The 24,073-nt window shown below is 24.3% G+C and overlaps 1 non-coding gene across 1 annotated transcript; it reads left to right on the top strand.

Moving 5' to 3' along the window:
• Window positions 1-23,162: 23,162 nt before the first annotated feature.
• Window positions 23,163-23,294, top strand: LOC145271987 (U4 spliceosomal RNA). The gene has a single exon (XR_013866122.1). It is a non-coding gene; the product is annotated as a U4 spliceosomal RNA (small nuclear RNA).
• The last annotated feature ends 779 nt before the right edge of the window (window positions 23,295-24,073 follow it).

Genomic DNA, 24,073 nt, shown 5'->3' with positions numbered 1-24,073 from the left:
CTTGCCTTCCTAAAGCAAACGCATATACTGTATATAGGGATACTTGATATAGATATATGTAAATTCAATAAAACTCTCAACACTTTTTTAAAAGAGACTTATTTAATGCAAAAAAGGAAACTAATTCGGTTAGAAAAAATCTACAGTAAAATCTGTACATTTATTTTTTATTAGTTTTACTTGTTTTCCATATATATTTCTCAAATTTAAAGCATATTATTAAAATTTATAAATTGTTTAATGATATCCGTTCATCGCTAACTTAACTGAACATAGAAAGTGTTGTTATTACATGTGTTTAACTCATCAGCGAGTAAATATTTAATCTTTAACTATTGATTAAAACAAAATTGTTATTTAATATATTTTTAATACACAATTAACATAGTAAGAATATTACAAAGCCTGATTAAACCATGCTAGAAAATTACATAAGAGTATCCTATACGTTTACACAGCTCAGATTACAATATGTTTTGTGTATTGTTGCCAAATATGGCTTCGTGCAACTATCAAGACCATATTTGTCTTAGACTTCTAAAAAAGTCTCAAGTATACGCTCTGCACTAACGTACTTACTCCCAACCAATCACACACACATCAAAATCCAACCATTCTCCTGTGTTAATGCTTGTAAACTTCTATTATTCGAGACAAAAAAGTTTAAAATTGGGGTTGAATTGTTTTATTTTAAAATATTTGATTCATTCTTAATTCATCTGAACATTAAAATTATTTGTAATCATAAACGTTTAATTTATAAGCGAGTTAAATTTTCTATATTTAAATGATAGTAAGACAAAATATTTAAATTATTATTAACATATAACACATTTAACCTAATCATATTATTTTCATTTTTAACTAAACGTTTTATAACAATACAACTACCACATATAGATTGATATTTTCTTTGCTTGGGACAATTAAATTTTCTATTTCTACTCGTGTATTTCTCAATGTGTCAATCCTATTATTCCAAACCAACGAGGAAAATATTTGTTCATCTCTAATTCAGCTTCACATATTTTAAAAAACTTAATCACATGTAAGATCAGCACATTTAATAATACATTTCTAAAAATGGTTTTATATTTAGAAAGTTTATTCTGGTTCCTATTTTTAAGGAGTATAGTTTTTAGAGATTTTATAGTGAATTATTATAGGCAATAAAAACGGACGGAGTAGAGCTCTACTTCTACAGCTTTATAAGGAGGTACCTGAACAGTGAATTAATTAACACTAGATCAACAAATCAAACCAGCACAAACACTTTGTTTCTGAATCTTGCCGATATTTAATATGCATTGTCGGCCGTGGTTTGTGTACACAGAGCGGCAGGCACTGCTGACTGTTATGAATTTGTCCTTACAACCAGTTTGTTAACGACTTTAAAGTGTTTCTCCTTTTACTGTTGAATGTTTGGAGGGTTGTTACACCTAATGTTTTATCCGCTGCAATCAATTTTGAATGTTGTTTTTATAATGCTGAGATGATATTAAGTAATAAACTTAATAGTAGATAGGTAAGGTCCATATTGAAAGATACGCTAATTCAACAAACCTTGAGTTTCCATATTCTCATTAAATGCGTTAAGTATATAGGTTGAGAGTTGTAAGCACGTACGACCACACATTCTCACTTCATTTATTAACAATTATAAAACTTAATTATCATCTTTACTGTTTGTATAGCAAACTTTACCCGGACCTAAAATTGTATTATGTGTAAGGAATGTGTAACAACTCACCTGCCAAATCGATTGGCCTTAAAATGTTTATGTGTTGTATCAATAATAATTTATCTTCGCATAATAATCAGACAATAAATATATTGTGCGGTTGTACTTCATTGTTAGATAAACATTGGATTAGATTAGCTTACCTAACATTTCTGAACTGGCAGTATCCATTTTGTGTGTGTGATTTATTAAGTGTAGACATAAGAGGTATAAAGTTATTTAATTAGTACTAAAGCACACGTTGTTCACGGAAGAGACTTTATAGAATTTTATGATCTCCACAGAATATGTTCTTACAAAATGCTGAAACATGTTGGGGTTAAATTTGCGACCTCAGTTTTTAATCGTTTGTAACATTTGCTATTTTTTAAAAGTTGTTTTTACACAATAATTAATATATAACAGTTGCTATTTTTAAAAATTGTTTTTTACATAATAATTAATATATTTTTTCAAGATTAAGAAAAGTTTTGAATTATATTTTAGAGTCTGAACATGTTACGTTTGAAATTTGATATATCTACATTTGATTTATGTTTTTTTACAAAGGAATCGCCATTTATCAAGGACAAGATGCCAGTCGAGGATAAGAGTTAATAAGCATACAGTTGTCAATTAAACATTGTCGTTGTAATTGTAAGTGGAAATTTGATAAATTGGATTACATAAGGGAAACGGCTCATTAAGAACGTGTTTAGGTTGGATTTGAAAATGACGATATTATAGTCAGCTGGAAAGCAGGCAAATGGAAGAGTCTCACTGGTGTGCATTCTATGAAAGAAACATTGTTCATGGAAGCAATGTTTTTGTTTAGGCACAGATAAAGAGTGGGGGAAATTATTGATAGTTTTTTTTAGCTAGACGAGTGTTTGTCATGAAAGGGGGGTGCTATAGACTGGAGCTCAGACGAGCAGTTGCCATAAAAATAATGATAAAGCAGAGACAGGCTGTGAGAAAGAGGTTACAGAGAAGAAAAAATGGCATCCTCCACTAAGCTACGGAGTCTACTATTAACTCTGTCAAGGCAGGGAACATAAGTTGAAATAGATACATCAAGATCATTGCCATGACGTGAAGAAGGTGGGCTCTTTCTATCCTGCTAGAAAGTTACTTACACTGGAAAATATCCTATACCTCTACAAAGCTACAATTCGCCCTTGTATGGAGTATTGTTGTGACATTTGGGCTGGTGCATCTGCAACTAGTCTCTCGCTCCTGGGCAGGGTTCAAAAGAGAGTCGCCAACCTAATAGATCCTGAACTATCATCTAAGCTTCAGTCGCTGTCCCATCGACGAAATATTGCATCCCTCCGATCATTTTTCAAGTATTTTAATGGTGAATCTTCTGACAAACTACAAGCTCTTGTACCCCGTTATGCAAATACCTCCGACAAACACAAGGAGCAGCAAAGTCCCACCCCTACACAGAAGAGATCCCTAGATGTATGAAAGCCTTCTTCTCTAGTAGTTTCTTCCCCAGAATCGCTAAACTTAAAAATTCTCTTCTGGCTTCCTACTTCCTTAACTGCACTGACATGCAGAAGTTCAAGTGTAACGTAAACAGACAATTGCTGCTAAACTCCCTACATAGTACCCCTGCAATTTAGATCCCTGATAGTAGCCACACACATCAAAGTGGCAATGTGGCTTGTTTGGGGCGAAAATGTTTCGTGTAAAAATAAATTAGTAAAACTAAACAGTAAAACCATGTAAAAAAGTAACTAACACTAGATCATCAAGTCAAACGAGCACAAACTCTTTGTTTCTGAATCTTGCTGATTGTAGTGAATTTGTCCTTACAACCAGTTTGTTAACGATTTCAAAGTGTTTCTCCCTTTACTGATCAATGTTTTTAGGGTTGTTACACCTAATGTTTTATCTGTTGCAATCAATTTTGAATGTTATTTATATAGTGCTGAGATAATATTAAGTAATAAAATTAACAGAGGATAGGTAAGTGCCATATTGAAAGATATGTTATTCAATGAACCCTGAGTATCTTCTTTACTGTTTGTATAGCAAATTTTACCCGGCCATTAAATTGAGGTTATGTAAATAAGATTTGCTTGTCTTTAAACTTGAATCACAAATTTTAAGCCTTTTTAAAAGTTATGTTTTACGAAATTAATAAAAAAAAATGTGCAAATTGCAAAAAAGTTATAAACTGATACATTGTTACATATAAGGGACCATACGTCACTTGCAATAAAATTAGCTAATATGAAGATATGCGAGGCTTTGTTTTTATTTTTCAGCTACCACTATCCATTTTGCATGTTGTTTATGATGTTCAGCCCAGATACTGTGGCGTCATATAATTGGTAAGAGTTGTTTAGAAAAATGATCAATAGTATCTTGGATAAGTTGTACTATGTGTAACAACTCACTTGCCAAATCGATTGGCCTTAAAATGTTTATGTGTTGTATCAATATTAATTCATCTTCACATGATAATCAGACAATATATATTGTGTGGTCGTACTTCCCTGTTATGTGAGCATTGGGTGAGATAGGTTTAACTAACATTTCTGAGCCGGCACTATTCATGTTGTGTGTGGTTTATAAAGTGCGGACTTAAAAAAAACTTATAAAGTTATTTAATTAGAACTAATTGTTTACGAGAGAGACTTCATAGAATTTTATGATCTCCACTTTGGATTTAAAATTGCGACCCCAGTTTTTAATAGTTTGTAACAGTTGCTATTTTTTAAAAATTGTTTCTCCACAATAATTAATATATTTACACTTGAAAATATCCTATACCTCTACAAAGCTACCATTCGCCCATGTATGGCGTATTGTTGTGACATTTGGGCTGGTGCATCTGCTACTAGTCCCTTGCTCCTGGGTTCAAAACAGAGTCGCCAACCTGATAGATCCTGAACTGTCATCTAAGCTTCAGCCGCTGTCCCATCAACAAAATATTACATCCCTACTTTTTATAATATAGATGGTGCTAACAAAATAGACGGTACGGCCATACCACCCAGTATATAACAACCTGACAAGCAGCAAAATCCCACCTCAACACAGTAGAGATCCCTAGATGTATGAAAGCCTTCTATTCTAATAGTTTCTTCCCCAGAACTGCTAGACTCTTTCTAGCTTCCTGCTTCCCCAACTGTACTGACATGCAGAAATTAAAATGTAATGTAAACAGATATTTTGCTGCTCAACTCCCTACATAGTACCCCTGCAATTTAGGTCCCAGATAATAGCCCCCTACATCAAGAGGCAAAAAAAAACTCGTAAAACCAAACAGGACATCCATGTAAAAAAGTAAATTTATAATAATAGATAGTTGTGGACAGAAAACTACTTCTAACCCTAACCCCCCCCCCAAAAAAAACAATGAAAAACGAAAAACTATGCTGGTTTCGATTGTAAGCATTTAAAAAAAATTAAAATATTAAAAAAAAACATTTTGTGCTCAGTTGTCTAATAATTCGACAAATTTGGATCAACTTATTTTGTTCATGGTAAACATTATTTTCTCAAAAAAAATAACAAAAGTAAATAAACACATTTTTTATAAAAATCTAAATATCAGATTGAAAAATCGATTATTAGGAAGATTAGGAAGGGGTGGGTGCTCATTTTAAGTTTAATTTATAAAACAAAGTCTTAAATATTTAAATTTTGTGTTTTGACATCCTATTTTTCGCAATATTTTTAATGGCTTTCAGGCGTAATTGTAAACAAAAAAGTACATTTTTTTAGCAGTAAAACTACGTTGGATTCGATTGTAAACATTTACCAATTATTTTTTATTTATTAAGTTTCTGTTAAGTGATCATTTAACAAAAGAATCATTTTATGTAAACGTAATAGAAGAATCATTATTCCAAAGCCTAAAACATTTTTGGGTTTGTTTTATTGTAAACATAGATTCGACAAAGTTGTCACAAAACAAATATAGAACAAATAAACGTAATCAAAGGCAAGATAAGTTCCTTTTCTACTAAACTGGATATGTTTTTAGTGTTTATATTTAATGTAACCTGTTTATTCAGCTCGACAAATATATAGTGTTTACCGATGTATTGGAAAATGTAAAATGGCGGTCAACTATCTCTTTGGCACGGTAAGTTTGAGAAAAGGAGTTAAAAATTAAAAAAACTAGACAAAATACTGTTAGAAACTCGCTCAATATATGTTACCGGTGGGTTTTAACAGTATTTTGTCTGTTTTTTTTTAAATTATTATTTATAACTCATTTTCTCAAACTAAAACTTGCCTTTGATAACATTTATTTGTTCTATATTTGTTTATGACAAGTTTTTCGAATCTATGTGTACAGTAAAACAAACCAAAAGAATCCGTAATAGAAGAATCCTTATTCCATTATTCCAAAACCTAAAACATTGAATAAAATATAAAAATTCAAACGGAATTCTCTAGCGACATATTAGGTAAATTAGGACAGGAAATTATTTCTAAACACACACACACACACATATGTATATATATATATATGGTGCTAGTGCACTTACTGATCCGCGCTATTTTTTAAATCGTCTTTCCACGTTTAATTAAAGTTTTATGATATTTTTTTATTCAATTGTAAGGTTAAAGCACAAAATATGTACAAAACAACCTCCTCTCCACACGCTAAGAATGGCTTTTTAAATAATAACGTTATTATTTCAGCACGGATCAATAAGTGCACTAGTACCAAATAAAACAATTAAATACCGAAAAAAAAAAACAACAGTTTTTGCGTTCAGTTGTTTAACAATTCAACCAACTTCAAATCAAATTATTGTGTTTATGGTAAACATTAAGATTTTCGCAGAAATCACGTAAATTTTACTTAAATAAACACATTTTTAATCACGAAATCAATATTTTTGATTGGATTGCAATAAAAGTAAACGTTTTTTACGTTTAACATTATTTTAAGAATCAATAATTTGGAGGGAGATTGCAGAAAAAAAAACTATTTCAGATTATTTTAAAAGTTATTGAATGGGATTTTTTTAAAGCAATAAAAAATAAACTTATTTTAATATTTAAGATTATTTTAAAGTTGTTGAATAATCTTGTTGTAAAGTGAAAAAAATAAACTTACCTTCCATTCCAGCAAAACGTTTTTCTTTTGTGTCCAACGTAGAAAATGTGTTTGTTAGGATTTCTTCATTTAATCTTTAGTAAATTGATACACATTTTGTTTTGTGTGTCCAATTCATTAAACAATTAAACATATGAAAATATAAAAAAAAATTAAAAGACAAAAAACACGATTTAAACGTGAAATTATTACAAGAAGAAAAAGCAACTGCTTCAGTGCTTCTGCTTCAGAACAAAGAACTTATGTTCAACGTAAAACGGTGTAATTATTATTTTGTTCCTCGTGTAAAAGATTGAACATTTCATTATTTTTTGGATTAGTCGAACTACTGTTTACATCCAAGATGAGAACAGTAATCCAAATAATCCAAATATAAAAAAATGCAAAACTGAATATTTCACATAAACAATTCAAAAAGGAAGGAATTGAACAAATAGCGAAGTCAATCAAATAACAAAAACTAGATTTGAACCAACAAGAAACAAAACAATAATCACATGATTACATTATGAAAATTGCGACTTATTTTTTATCAGATTCGATTCCGTTAACTTTATGATAATCTTAACTTTTATTCCAGACTTAAACCTGATGTTTTACATGCAATCAACGACTAACGATGGAAGTTTAGTAGCTGTTTCAGCCACGCCAGTTCTCCTCAGCTCTTCCCAGCAGCGGCAGCAGCTACGCCAGTTCTCTTCAGCTCTCTCGGGTATCAGCAGCAGCGGCAGCCACGCCAGTTCTCCTCAGCTCTTCCCAGCGGCAGCAGCTACGCCAGTTCTCTTCAGCTCTCTCCAGTATCAGCATCAGCAGCAGCAACGCCAGTTCACCTCAGCTCTTCCCAGTAGCAGCAGCAGTAGCCACGCCAGTTCTCTTCAGCTCTTTCCAGTGTCAGCAGCAACAGCCACGCCAGTTCTCCTCAGCTCTTCCCAGCAGCAGCCACGCCAGTTCTCTTCAGCCCTTTCCAGTATCAGCAGCAGCAACAGCCACACCAGTTCTTCCCAGCTCTTCCCAGCAGCAGCCACGGCAGTTCTCCTCAGCTCTCCCCAGCAGCAGCAGCCACAGCTGATCCCCTCAACTCTTTGCAGCAGCAGCAGCCATAGCTGTTCCCCTCAGCTACTTCCAGCAGCAGCGGCAGCTTCCCTCTCGGCGACAGCAGTTGATTCAAAGGTGCTTAGTCACCTATCACTGTCCGTTCCCTGAGACCTACCACCAGAGGACTCCAACCTACCATAACACTTGGATCCCTATTCCGGCCGTCCTGGCGCCTAGTAGACCGTGTATACCAATTCACCTTAACCCTAAATAAAGGTTTTAACTGAATTACTTTGCTTGTTCTCCTTGCTTCCATACGCTCATGTTATTATATTATATTATATTATATTATATATTGAATTATTTAGACAACTATTCTCATTTTGGATGTTATCGTTAGTTTGACTAATAAGAATAATAATGAAATGTTCAGTTTTTCTGATTTTTATGTTTTCATATAATTGAATTTTTATGTTTTCATATACTTTAATTTTTATGTTTTCCTAATATTTATTTTTTATGTTTTCATATATTTTTATTTTTATGTTTTCATATATTTTAATTTTTATGTTTTCATATATTTTAATTTTTATGTTTTTATATATTTTAAATTTTATGTTTTTATATATTTTAATTTTTATGTTTTTATATATTATAATTTTTATGTTTTCATATATTTTAATTTTTATGTTTTCATATATTTTAATTTTAATGTTTTCATATATTTTAATTTTTATGTTTTTATATATTTAAATTTTTAGGTTTTCATATATTTTAATTTTTATGTTTTCATATACTTTAATTTTTATGTTTTCCTAATATTTATTTTTTATGTTTTCATATATTTTTATTTTTATGTTACCATATATTTTAATTTTTATGTTTTCATATATTTTAATTTTTATGTTTTTATATATTTTAAATTTTATGTTTTTATATATTTTAATTTTTATGTTTTTATATATTTTAATTTTTTTGTTTTCATATATTTTAATTTTTATGTTTTCATATATTTTAATTTTTATGTTTTGATATATTTTATTTTTATGTGTTCATATATTTTAATTTTTATGTTTTCATATATTTTAATTTTTATGTTTTCATATATTTTTATTTTTATGTTTTCATATATTTTAATTTGTATGTTTTCATATATTTTATTTTTTATGTTTTTATATATTTAAATTTTTATGTTTTTATATATTTTAATTTTTATGTTTTTATATATTTAAATTTTTATGTTTTCATAATTTTAATTTTTATGTTTTCATATATTTTATTTTTTATGTTTTCATATATTTTAATTTTTATGTTTTAAAATATTTTATTTTCATGTTTTAATATATTTTAATTTTTATGTTTTTATATATTTTAATTTTTATGTTTCATATATTTTAATTCTTATGTTTTCATATATTTAAATTTTTATGTTTTGATATATTTTAATTTTTATGTTTTCATATATTTTAATTTTAATGTTTTCATATATTTTAATTTTTATGTTTTTATATATTTAAATTTTTAGGTTTTCATATATTTTAATTTTTATGTTTTCATATACTTTAATTTTTATGTTTTCCTAATATTTATTTTTTATGTTTTCATATATTTTTATTTTTATGTTACCATATATTTTAATTTTTATGTTTTCATATATTTTAATTTTTATGTTTTTATATATTTTAAATTTTATGTTTTTATATATTTTAATTTTTATGTTTTTTTATATTATAATTTTTATGTTTTCATATATTTTAATTTTTATGTTTTCATATATTTTAATTTTAATGTTTTCATATATTTTAATTTTTATGTTTTTATATATTTAAATTTTTAGGTTTTCATATATTTTAATTTTTATGTTTTCATATACTTTAATTTTTATGTTTTCCTAATATTTATTTTTTATGTTTTCATATATTTTTATTTTTATGTTACCATATATTTTAATTTTTATGTTTTCATATATTTTAATTTTTATGTTTTTATATATTTTAAATTTTATGTTTTTATATATTTTAATTTTTATGTTTTTATATATTTTAATTTTTTTGTTTTCATATATTTTAATTTTTATGTTTTCATATATTTTAATTTTTATGTTTTGATATATTTTATTTTTATGTGTTCATATATTTTAATTTTTATGTTTTCATATATTTTAATTTTTATGTTTTCATATATTTTTATTTTTATGTTTTCATATATTTTAATTTGTATGTTTTCATATATTTTATTTTTTATGTTTTTATATATTTAAATTTTTATGTTTTTATATATTTTAATTTTTATGTTTTTATATATTTAAATTTTTATGTTTTCATAATTTTAATTTTTATGTTTTCATATATTTTATTTTTTATGTTTTCATATATTTTAATTTTTATGTTTTAAAATATTTTATTTTCATGTTTTAATATATTTTAATTTTTATGTTTTTATATATTTTAATTTTTATGTTTCATATATTTTAATTCTTATGTTTTCATATATTTAAATTTTTATGTTTTGATATATTTTAATTTTTATGTTTTTATATATTTTAATTTTTATGTTTTGATATATTTTATTTTTTATGATTTCATATATTTTAATTTTTATTTTTTCATATATTTTAATTTTTATGTTTTCATATATTTTAATTTTTATGTTTTCATATATTTTATTTTGTATATTTTGTATATTTAAATTTTTATGTTTTTACATATTTTAATTTTTATGTTTTCATATATTTTAATTTTTATGTTTTTATATATTTTATTTTTTATGATTTCATATATTTTATTTTTTATGATTTCATATATTTTATTTTTTATGATTTCATATATTTTATTTTTTATGATTTCATATATTTTAATTTTTATGTTTTCATATATTTTAATTTTTATGTTTTTATATATTTTATTTTTTATGATTTCATATATTTAAATTTTTATGTTTTTACATATTTTAATTTTTATGTTTTCATATATTTTAATTTTTATGTTTTTATATATTTTATTTTTTATGATTTCATATATTTTAATATTTATGTTTTCATATATTTTAATTTTTATGTTTTTATATATTTTAATTTTTATGTTTTCATATATTTTAATTTTTATGTTTTCATATTTTTTAATTCTTATGTTTTCATAATTTTCATTTTTATGTTTTCATATATTTTAATTTTTATGTTTTGATATATTTTATTTTTATGTTTTTATATATTTTAATTTTTATGTTTTTATATATTTTAATTTTTATGTTTTCATATATTTTAATTTTTATGTTTTCAAATATTTTAATTTTTATGTTTTTATATTTATTTTTATGTTTTCATATATTTTAATTTTTATGTTTACATATATTTTAATTTTTATGTTTTAATATATTTAAATTTTTATGTTTTTATATATTTTATTTTGTATATTTTTAAATATTTTAATTTTTATATTTTTATATATTTTTATGTTTTTATATATTTAAATTTTTATGTTTTTATATATTTTATTTTTTATGTTTTTATATATTTTAATTTTTATATTTTTATATATTTTAATTTTTATATTTTTATATATTCAAATTTTTATGTTTTTATATATTTAAATTTTTATGTTTTTATATATTTTATTTTTTATGTTTTCATATATTTTAATTTTTATGTTTTCATATATTTTAATTTTTATGTTTTTATATATTTTAATTTTTATGTTTTTATATATTTTAATTTTTATGTTTTTATATATTTTAATTTTTATGTTTTTATATATTTTAATTTTTATGTTTTTATATATTATAATTTTTATGTTTTCATATATTTTTATTTTAATGTTTTCATATATTTTAATTTTTATGTTTTTATATATTATAATTTTTATGTTTTTATATATTATAATTTTTATGTTTTCATATATTTTAATGTTTATGTTTTCATATATTTTAATTTTTATGTTTTCATATATTTTATGTTTTTATATATTATAATTTTTATGGTTTCATATATTTTAATTTTGATGTTTTCATATATTTTAATTTTTATGTTTTCATATGTTTTAATTTGTATGTTTTCATATATCTTAATTTTTATGTTTTCATATATTTTAATTTTTATGTTTTCATATATTTTAATTTTTATGTTTTTATATATTTTAATGTTTATGTTTTTATATATTTTAATTTTTTTGTTTTTATATATTATAATTTTTATGTTTTCATATATTTTTATTTTTATGTTTTCATATTTTTATTTTTATATTTTCATATATTTTAATTTTTATGTTTTCATATATTTTAATTTTTATGTTTTCATATATTTTAATTTTTATGTTTTTGTATATTTTAATTTTTATGTTTTTATATATTTTAATTTTTATGTTTTTATATATTTTAATTTTTATGGTTTTATATATTTTAATTTTTATGGTTCCATATATTTTAATTTTTATGTTTTCATATATTTTAATTTTTATGTGTTCATATATTTTAATTTGTATGTTTTCATATATTTTAATTTTTATGTTTTCATATATTTTAATTTTTATGTTTTCATATATTTTAATTTTTATGTTTTCATATATTTTAATTTTTAATGAATTAGACATACAAAATAGAAATTTACAAAAGATATCGAAAATAAGTTTTAATCATTGACAAATATAATCTGAACTTGATAGGAAAACAATTCGATACGTTTTAATAATAAACGGACATTTTTACACGAGGAACAAAATAATGATTTGACCGTGTTATTACGATGACCTTAAGTTCTTTATTCTTTAGAAGTTGATTTTCTATTTAAATAATTTCACGTTTAAATCGTGTTCTTCATCTTTTAATTTTGATTCTTTTATATGTTCATATATTTTATTTTTTAAGTTGTATCAAAAGAAATTCTAACAAATTTTCTTAAAAATTTTCTGTTTTGAACACAAAAGAACAAAAAATTCAACCCGCTTATTTTTTCGTATTGAAACTGGAATGAAAGGTAAGTTTTAAATATTTTTTGTTTACATTTCTAATCCGATTTTTTTAATAACCTTAAATATTAAATTATTATAATTTATAACCAAATGTGAATTTCAAATTTATTTCATTTATTTTTAATTCATGAAATAAAAGATAAGTTTTTTTTTGATTTGTATTACTGTACGCATAGATTCGAAAAAGTTGTCAAAAATATATATATATAACAAATAAATGTTATTAAAGGCAAGATAAGTTACTTTTCTACCTAACTGGATTATTTTCTAGTGATTTTATTTAATTTAACATGTTTATTCAGCTCGAAAAACATACAGTATTTACCGATGTATTTGAAAATTTTAAAATGGTTCCCGACTCTCTCTTTCACAAGGTGAGTTTGAGAAAAGGAGTTAAAAATTTTTTAAAATATATACAAAATACTGTTAAACCCCACCGAATATATGTCAGCATTTTTGTGAAAATAGCGAATAATTCCACCCCATCTTTCCAAGCTTATAACTCCTCGAAAAATGCAATTCAAGCCCTAATTTTTTTTTCAATTAAAGGAGCAAGGACCAAGATTTCATTAAAAAAAAAAAAAAAAAAAAAAACGTGTTTTTTTTTTTTAAAAGGTTTCAAACTTCGGACTTTACAGGTAAAATTCGACGAGAACACGATGTCCGTTTTTTTGGAGGCGTGAATTATTCGACCCCCTGTCTTTCAAAGCTTATAACTCCTCGAAAAATGTAATTCAAGCCCTAATTTTTTTTCAATTAAAGGAGCAAGGACCAAGGTTCCATTAAAAAAAAAAGAAAAAAGAAAAAACAAATAACGTGGTTTAAAAAAAAAGGTTTTAAACTTCAAACTTTACAGGTAAAATTCTACAAGAACACGATGTCCGTTTTTTTTTAAATTTGAATATATTATGTATTGACCTTTTCTCTTCAATTTGTGAGTAAATAATTATGTACTTATCCGAGTCTAAATTAAGTATTTACTTTGTAATAGACACTTTAAAATTGGGATGGGGGGGGGGAACCGTGAATAAAAAAAAAAACGTTTGTCTAAAATATTATATTCGGTTTATTGGAAAGAACATAAAATTTCACATTGACCCTGAAAATATCGTAAAAATAGAATCAATAGAAAAATTTTGATAGATTTTTTAAATTTAAAAATTTAAAAATATTGAGTTTAAAAATTGAAAAATATTGAGTTCGGAAAATTCATTACTGTTTTAAAAAAAAATAAAAATATTTTTATTACTTTTAAAACAACTGTAATAGTTTATTTTGGAAGTATAATCCATAAAGAAAATAAATAACCCACCTTTAACAGAGAAATTACGAGATTTTTATATTGTATTCGCAGTTTCGTGTTAGGGGTGTCAAAAATTCCTACAAAATTTCTGAAACTGCTATGTCATGGTAACATATATTGAGCGAGTTTCTAACAATATTTTGTCCAGTGTTTTTTTTTATTTTTAACTCCTTTTCTCAAACTTACCGTGTGAAACTTCGGGCGCAATTTTAAATTTTCAAATACATCGGTAACACTGTATGTTTTTCGAGCTTAATAAACATGTTACATTAAATAAAAACACTAGAAAATTATCCAGTTAGGAAAAAAAGTAACTTATCTTGCCTTTGATAAAATTTATTTGTTATATATTTGTTTTTTGACAACGTTTTTAATCTATGTGTACAGTAATACAAAACCATCTATTGTTAAAAAGAAAATACTTGTGTGATTTCTGAGAACGGTAAACACAATAATTCAATTCAAAGAAAACTGATCACAAAAAATATAATAAAATAAATAAACTAATTTTCTTGTATTTAATTGTTAAATGATTATTCACTTATGTTTCTGTTCTATTTTTAAAAATCTGATTTTTAAGTTAAATTTTAATTTTACGAGATGTTATTTTATTAAATTATTAGGTAGAAGTACAGAATAGTTACAAAACACTTTCCTCTCTCCATGTTAAGAACGGCTTTCTGAATAAAAGGGTTGTCATTTCAGCACGGTAACATAAGTGCCGAAGTACCTAATTGTTTTAACATAAAAAATCTTTTTTTCTGTCTACACTTACCTATTATGTCGTTAGAGAATTTCGTTTGATTTTGTATGTTTTATCCCATATTTAAAATTTAAGAATGGGGATCACTTTCTTTTATAAAGTTTACATAAAATGATCAAATATTTATTGACCATCATTAATTATCAGTAACTTTATGCAGAAAAATATATTTGTAAATATTTACAATGTAACCCAGCGTTGTTTACTCTCTAAAAAATAAAATAAATAAAATAAAATTTAAGGATTTTTGCTATTACGTTTCAACAATAAAAAAATATCGTTCAAAGACACGACAAATAATAATAAATATTTAAGATTTTAGGACGTGGAATCAATTTTTCTATATAAATTTAACATAAAATAAGCACCGAGTTAATGACCAATTAGCAGGCAATAATACTCTGTTCCGTCCCCCTGCTTCCCACCTGACTACAACCTGGATGTCTTCAAATCCAACCAAATTCCTAATGAACCGCCCTCTTAAGTAAACACTTCATTAAATCTCCACACCAACGTACTGTACTTGCAATAACCCTTATCCCTGAGTGGCTTCCGGGACTTAATAAGTGGTGACCATCGTGTAAAAAAATACCTGTAATCATTTGCAGTTTTCAATTTTTGGTTGATTGGGGAAGAGATTTTTTTATTTTATTTATTTATTTTTTGCTTTACTACGTTTTTTTTTTGTGTTGTTATTTTTTTCAAATAGTTTTTGTTTTTATTTTTTAAAATAGTTTTTGTTTTTATTTTTTCAAATAGTTTTTGTTTTTATTTTTTTCAAATAGTTTTTGTTTTTATTTTTTTCAAATAGTTTTTGTTTTTATTTTTTTCAAATAGTTTTTGTTTTTATTTTTTTCAAATAGTTTTTGTTTTTATTTTTTTCAAATAGTTTTTGTTTTTATTTTTTCAAATAGTTTTTGTTTTTATTTTTTTCAAATAGTTTTTGTTTTTATTTTTTTCAAATAGTTTTTGTTTTTATTTTTTTCAAATAGTTTTTGTTTTTATTTTTTTCAAATAGTTTTTGTTTTTATTTTTTCAAATAGTTTTTGTTTTTATTTTTTTCAAATAGTTTTTGTTTTTATTTTTTTCAAATAGTTTTTGTTTTTATTTTTTCAAATAGTTTTTGTTTTTATTTTTTTCAAATAGTTTTTGTTTTTATTTTTTTCAAATAGTTTTTGTTTTTATTTTTTCAAATAGTTTTTGTTTTTATTTTTTTCAAATAGTTTTTGTTTTTATTTTTTTCAAATAGTTTTTGTTTTTATTTTTTTTAAATAGTTTTTGTTTTTATTTTTTTCAAATAGTTTTTGTTTTTATTTTTTCAAATAGTTTTTGTTTTTATTTTTTTAAAATAGTTTTTGTTTTTATTTTTTTCAAATAGTTTTTGTTTTTATTTTTTTCAAATAGTTTTAGTTTTAATTTTTTCAAATCGTTTTTGTTTTTATTTTTTCAAATAGTTTTTGTTTTTATTTTTTTCAAATAGTTTTTGTTTTATTTTTTTTCAAATAGTTTTTGTTTTTATTTTTTTCAAATAGTTTTTGTTTTTATTTTTTCAAATAGTTTTTGTTTTTATTTTTTCAAATAGTTTTTGTTTTTATGTTTTTCAAATAGTTTTTGTTTTTATTTTTTCAAATAGTTTTTGTTTTTATTTTTTCAAATAGTTTTTGTTTTTATTTTTTCAAATAGTTTTTGTTTTTATTTTTTCAAATAGTTTTTGTTTTTATTTTTTTCAAATAGTTTTTGTTTTTATTTTTTTCAAATAGTTTTTGTTTTTATTTTTTTCAAATAGTTTTTGTTTTTATTTTTTTTCAAATAGTTTTTGTTTTTATTTTTTCAAATAGTTTTTGTTTTTATTTTTTCAAATAGTTTTTGTTTTTATTTTTTTCAAATAGTTTTTGTTTTTATTTTTTTCAAATAGTTTTTGTTTTTATTTTTTCAAATAGTTTTTGTTTTTATTTTTTTCAAATAGTTTTTGTTTTTATTTTTTTCAAATAGTTTTTGTTTTTATTTTTTCAAATAGTTTTTGTTTTTATTTTTTTCAAATAGTTTTTGTTTTTATTTTTTTCAAATAGTTTTTGTTTTTATTTTTTCAAAGAGTTTTTGTTTTTATTTTTTTCAAATAGTTTTTGTTTTTATTTTTTTCAAATAGTTTTTGTTTTTATTTTTTCAAATAGTTTTTGTTTTTATTTTTTCAAATAGTTTTTGTTTTTATTTTTTTTCAAATAGTTTTTGTTTTTATTTTTTTCAAATAGTTTTTGTTTTTATTTTTTTCAAATAGTTTTTGTTTTTATTTTTTTCAAATAGTTTTTGTTTTTATTTTTTTCAAATAGTTATTTGGAATTTCACTTAAATTATTTAACTAAAGATACCTTAAAGATTTAACTAAAGATACGTAAAAGATCGTTGGGCATAACAAAACTGTTCAAAAATGTTAATTTTGTGGTTTTCTACCAGCATTTTATTTAAGTATCGATTTTTGAGCGATTATCGTGACATTCTAGATGACTGTTTTATATCAGCCATTTTTACTTCTAACATAAGACTCGGCACAGATTTTTTTAAAAGTAATAACCGCTTAAAATAACTTAATACACAAAAATCTTATCCAAGTAGGTAGAAGAGTTTATTATGGTGCCTTTAGTAACAATCATTTGCGATATATTTGTGTGTTTTTGCCCAGTTTTTCGTTTTTGTGTTGACTACAAAATGCACTTTTTTAATTTATTAAATTGTTACATCATTGTACAAATTATTTAGCAATGACTCCCTTCTCCATGTTAAGAATAGCTTTCTAAATAATCATGTTATCTATAATATAAATCTGACCTGTCTGTTTTAATGTATGTAGTATGTTTGTATGTCTGCCTAAAACTTTTGTCAGAGACGACGGTTTTCACGAGACCGGTATCGTTGTGACGCTTGATGTCTTGGATAACAAATATCGAAAAATTGGACCAAAAACATTAATTCTTTCACCCTCAACTGGGCAGTTTTGTACAAGGAGAGATCGATTTTTGCGAGCCACTTTTGCAAGTCATCATATCGGTTGGATTGACTTTGACTGATTTAAACTTTGTGAACTTCCGGTCACGTTATGGAGTAGAAGTAAGACATCAGTTTTTCTTTCACTTTCTTTTCCGCCTTCACAGACCGCGGGTTTGAGCTTGCTTGCCTACTACCACTTTTTTTGTTGCTTAAAACACACCTTGAAACACCCGGGAAACGCTGGGTATGCAGGCTAGTAATTAATAAAGAGAGGTGGTTTTTATTATTTCAAAACAGAACAAAAAAGTAGAATGTATAAGTAAAAAGCCCACTCTTCGAATTTATAAATTGAAATTTAAAAAAAATACCCCATTCCCATTTTTTATATAAAAACAAAAAAAAAATAAATAGGATGATGCTTTCTTAATATCAAACATGGATTCTAATATTAAAATGTAAGAAAGTCAACAATATTTTTTATGGTGTTTTTGTTTATTAAATTGGAAGTTTGAAATGCAAAATAGTTAACAACACATAAACTCTTATCCCTTCTTAAGAAATCTAAGAAAACTAAAACATATATGAACACCCCCTTTCAGTAATTGTTGCAAAGATTGAAAACTGTGACCGATTATATGTCTGGTTGACTGCCATTGGCAGTGGAGTAGGTGTTCATTTTATGTTGTATTTATATGGGAAAGTGATCTCCTACTCTAAATTCTAAAATACTTTTTTAAATTCCTGTAGTGCTGATATTTTTAAAACCTAAAATAGATTTTGAAGTTTTTAGCGGGTAAACTACGCTGGGATAGCTAGCTAGTATTTACTAATATATATATATATATATATATATATATATATATATATATATATATAAATGACAGAAACTTTATATTCCAAAGTACATCAATTGATTCGTACAGTTCTTAACAGTATCTGTTTCGTAGCGCAAAATCAATCACTTAATTATTATATCAATTAGTTAATTCATTATGCCCTTAACTTATCAGAAGAAATCGCAACAATCAATCCACCAAAAGGAATTAAAATGTAATACGACATGGTGAGAATCTGAAATTTGGAAGAGAAGCTGCAGTTATCTTTATATTTTACAATTACGCAATCTTGGATTTTAATCAAACAAAGTCATTGAATCATCCTCTACGTACTAACCATTTAATTAATTTATGAATCATCTGACAAAACATACTATTTAATAATTACTAAAATTATTAATTTTATTAATTCTCATTTATGTCTACCTGCTTACCAGAATAATTTCACCAAAATATACATCATAAATTACAGATCAATATACATGTCCTAATATATGAAATTAAAACTAATTTACAAAAAAAGGAAACCCCAACTATACGTACTAACAATCTCGATCTATGAATCTACTACCTAAAATTTCAATTAATAATTATTACATTTATTATTTCTAAGTTTTGCATATATACTTATGGAAATTATATCAACTAAATTATAAACTACTAAATATGTGTACGAAACCTAAACCTAGCTACAAAAAAGGAAAATGGAAAGCCACCTTTTCGTATTACCAAATTAATTTGTGGTCTCATCATTACAAAAAATTCTATTTAATAATTAGTGAATTCAATGATTCTAAGTTGTGTATACATAATTTTTAAAATAATATCAACCACGTTATAAACTATCCTATCTTTTATATATACGAAACTAATTTAAACTGCGAAAAAAAAACGCTTTATTAAAAACAGCTAAATCTCGTGACTACACAATTATCCGAAATAAAATGTAAATTACTTCAGAACTAATTTAATCGCACCCGCCTACACAAATACTAATAATATTTAATATCCTACATTTTGAAAATTATCCTTACTTTATGCTAAGTTTAGAATAATTTGAGAATTCTTTTACAACCGTTTTAAATCGTTACATCATCTTCATTCAATTAATTTAATAAAATGCAAGTCGAGTTACTTCCCTTAGATCAAAGCCTCTAAGATTAAATTTATATATATATGTGTCTTTGAAGTTTTTAACCTTTAAAACTATACAAAAAATATTTTTTGTCATTCGTTAGAAAACCATCTAGTCAAGTAAGTTATTTAATTACCTGCAATCACTGCATCAACTCGCTCTCGAATTTACTATAGTGTCAATACTTTATTTTTCAAGGGATCATCAGTTGTTTACCATGAAACACTGTTTCGGGGATTTAAAAACAAAACAGTATATTACATCATGGCTCCCCAGCAGTGTTGATCAAACACCACCACCCGTAATCTTAGGAAGAAGACATGTTACAAACATTTGATCCAATTTCCTATTCTTAATTGCAGTTACTAAGCTTTTCATACTATAAAAATGAATTTCTTACCTGTGTGATTTATCAATTTCCACATTTAAAATGGATATATTTTTTAATTTATCAGTCTTGTATTTATAAGATTACGGATTAATCCATTTAACTACTTATCACCCCCACTATGATTAGCATTTAGTATATTTACATTCTTATTTATTTAAAATTAGATATATAAAGTTTAAAAATATTTTTACACATATACATTTTTTATTTTATTATTATAATTTTATTTTATGTAATTATAAATATATTTTATACATTGCTAATATAGTTTGGGATTTCCTTTATTAATATAGTCTGGTTAATCTTAAACGATTCAAAAGCATCAGGATAACGAACAAATGCTTTGTTTAACTGTTTAAATATTTTATTTTTATCCCTACCTATATATATTATTATTATTTTATTTTTTATAAATTAATTTGCTAATTTTATCGATACAAAATGATATTACAATGGATTATTTCAATCGATAATCATGAGTTTTAACTTAATATCTGCTAATGTAGAATTGTAAATTAATTAGTTACTTCCAATTACTCTAATGTGTTATTTATTTAACTATTTAATCATATTATAATCAATATTACTCTAATTTGTTATGTATTTAACTATTTAATCATATTATAATGAATATTATTCTAATTTGTTATTTATTTTACTATTTAATCATATTATAATCAATATTACTCTAATTTGTTATTTATTTAACTATTTAATCATATTATAATCAATATCAGCACCTTCAATTATTTATATAGAAAAATGATTTAATTTTTACATTTCTCCAATTTAACTTCGTTCTACATGCTAACCTCAATTTTTAATAAACGTTTCGCGAAACTAATTTCTTATTTAAGTGTGATTTTTGTTATAATTATGTCCTCTAAAACACCAATGATTATAATACAAAAGTTCCTTCATCTGATGACATGTTATTATACTTATAATCAAATAAATGTTTATCAAATTTAAACATAGTATTAATTTTAATTCCAGTTAATGAGATTTATAAATACTGTTTAGACCTAATAATTCTAGACTATATCCAACCCTGTATATTATTATTCTTAAATTCCCTCTACTATAAACTTAATTACATCCCATTTATAATTTTCTATTTATTTAATATTTTAATTAAAATTTAATTAATATTTCGCAAATGAAGTTATGAACGTTGACATAATGAGTATATATATATATATATATATATATATATATATATATATATATATATATATATATTAAATAATGTGTGGTCAGATATATTGGATTTAACATAGATATAAGTTATTATAACTATAATGTAATGTTTAACATACATACTAACTATTAAGTATATTTAGAAACACATATCAATCATATTTTTAAACTACATTTTTAATATTCTGATTAATACGATTTATTTATTAGATTATTCTATTTTATAATTTTTTTGATTGTTTATTTATTTATTATTTATTTAGATATTTATCGATTTTTTCTACTAATCCTTACTTTTGTTGCAGCTGACTTGGCAGTATCTTATATGCAGTGATTTATCAAATGGCATATAACACATATAAACATATCTTAAAAATTGCACTTATAAAGTATTTTACTTGTGTATTTATTTTTTAGAAAAAAGGTATCGGCTTCCATACATCCACTCAGCAATGGCTGTACTCGAAAAAGTTCTATCGGAAACAGAAGGACACGGTGCCAGAGAACGTGTACCTTGGAAACGCCTCCAAGTTCTTGTCACAGGTTTGTTGGATTTTTATTTATTTTACTAGCAGGGGTACTCTGCGTTGCCTGGGGAACTAGTAATCAAGTTATTTTTATTAATAATAAATGTTGTTATATATGAGGTAATTTGCATGGGGAACTCGTAAGCAAGTTATTTTTATTAATGTTGTTATATGTGAGGTAATTCTTATCGTAAATGCAAAATAATGAATCAGAATAAAAGTTACCAAAAAATTAAAATATAAAAGAACAAAATTTACCTTGCCATCAATAAACATTACATTTGATCAAGTAATAATGTCATGATCTATTTCAATTCACTGTATTAATGTAATATTTGATTCTTTCTCCAATTCTAATTGAATAATATAGATTTGCTCAATTTTTATTTTTTAATCCGTTTATTAATTTATTTTATTTGTTGATTTTGGGGGCTAGGATAAAAATTCATAGCCAATACATCGTGAGAATCCTACTTAAGATTTCCGAATCAAATCGTTTTTTATATCATAAAAAAAATTATGTAAATATTTTTTTTTTATTTATAAATGTATATATATATATTATTGGAAAAAAATTATGAAAATATTTTTTTTATTTATAAATGTATATTTATATATATTATTGGAAAAAAATTATGAAAATATTTTTTCTTTATAAATGTATATATATATTGGAAAAAATTATGTAAATATTTTTTTCTTTATAAATGTATATATATATATATTATTGGAAAAAATATGTAAATATTTTTTTATTTATAAATGTATATATATATTATCGGAAAAAAATATGTAAATATTTTTTTTTCTTTATAAATGTATATATATATATATATTATTGGGAAAATATATCAAAAAGTATTGGCGGATGTCAAAAAAGTATCATAAAAACACCCAACAAAGCACCTGCTACTGTAAATGTGCCACGCGTATATTCATGTGTTCATAACTCTTAAAGGTGAAGGACGTCAAGGGCAGACAACTGTATTTAATCGTGCACTTTCTATAAACAAAGGTTGTTTTAAACTATTTTACATGCATAACTGAATAAATTATCTTTATTAAATGATGCACGACACTCTTCTGATTGATAATATTCGCTTAAAATAGTTTTGTATAATACGCTGATTTAATTAATACATGAAAAGGAAAACTTGGGATCGCTAAGGTTGTAATGCGTCTGTGCTATGTATTTCGTTGGAGAGGATCATTTCCTCAGCTTTGCGCAGAGGCGATACAATAGCCAATGAGGATTTTCCGAGGCGTTGTTATTGCTAGTTGAAAACTATTCCCAATACCCCGCGATGGCACCCAGTGCCAACCGCAATTTCTGGACACCTCTAAGGAGGTGTAAAATCAAAACTAAAATCAGACAATATTTACATCCCATGCCTTATCTCCTTCTTCACGAATACTAGGCTTACTTTTCGATGCTATTCTTTTTTCATGTGTAGTTACATTTTGTCTTTTTTTGTGTCATTTTTTTTTTCGTTTTATGTCGTTTTTATTGTACCCTTTATTTCATTTAATATAATTTTTCCCCCATTTTATCTTTTGTATATGCTTTTTTTTTTTAAACTTCATTTGATGTTTTGGTAAATTTTCAGATTAGGTCCATCTCCACAGTTTTCTTTTGAATGACGACAGTTATAGGTTTTCGACTATGCTGAATACGAAAATCGCATTGAAAATTTGCAGAAATAAGTAGTTATCGAGATATAAAAAGCTGTGTTACGCATTGTAATTTTCGGCGGCCATATTTTTACGCGCGCCATAAACAAATCTACTCATCTATGATTAACACTGCACGTGCATAAAAAGATGGCCGCCAAAGAATACAATGCATAATACAACTTTTTATACCTCGATAACTACTTATTTCTGCGAAATTTCAATGCGATATTCAGCATAGTCGAAAACCTATAAAAGTTGTCATCTATAAGATAATTGTGGAGGTGGACCTTTAGGTGTATCAAAATTATTGTAGGAATCTTTTACACCCCTAACACGAAACTGCGAATAAAATATTAAAAAAAACTCGTAATTTCTCTTTTAAAGGTGGGTTGTTTATTTTCTTTATGGATTATACTTCCAAAATAAACTATTAAAGTTGTTTTAAACGTAATAA

This window comes from Euprymna scolopes, chromosome 46 (genome assembly GCF_053919585.1).
Source record: "Euprymna scolopes isolate OS-2025 chromosome 46, ASM5391958v1, whole genome shotgun sequence".
Lineage (NCBI taxonomy): Eukaryota > Metazoa > Mollusca > Cephalopoda > Sepiida > Sepiolidae > Euprymna > Euprymna scolopes.
This window is presented reverse-complemented; position numbering and strand designations above follow the sequence as displayed.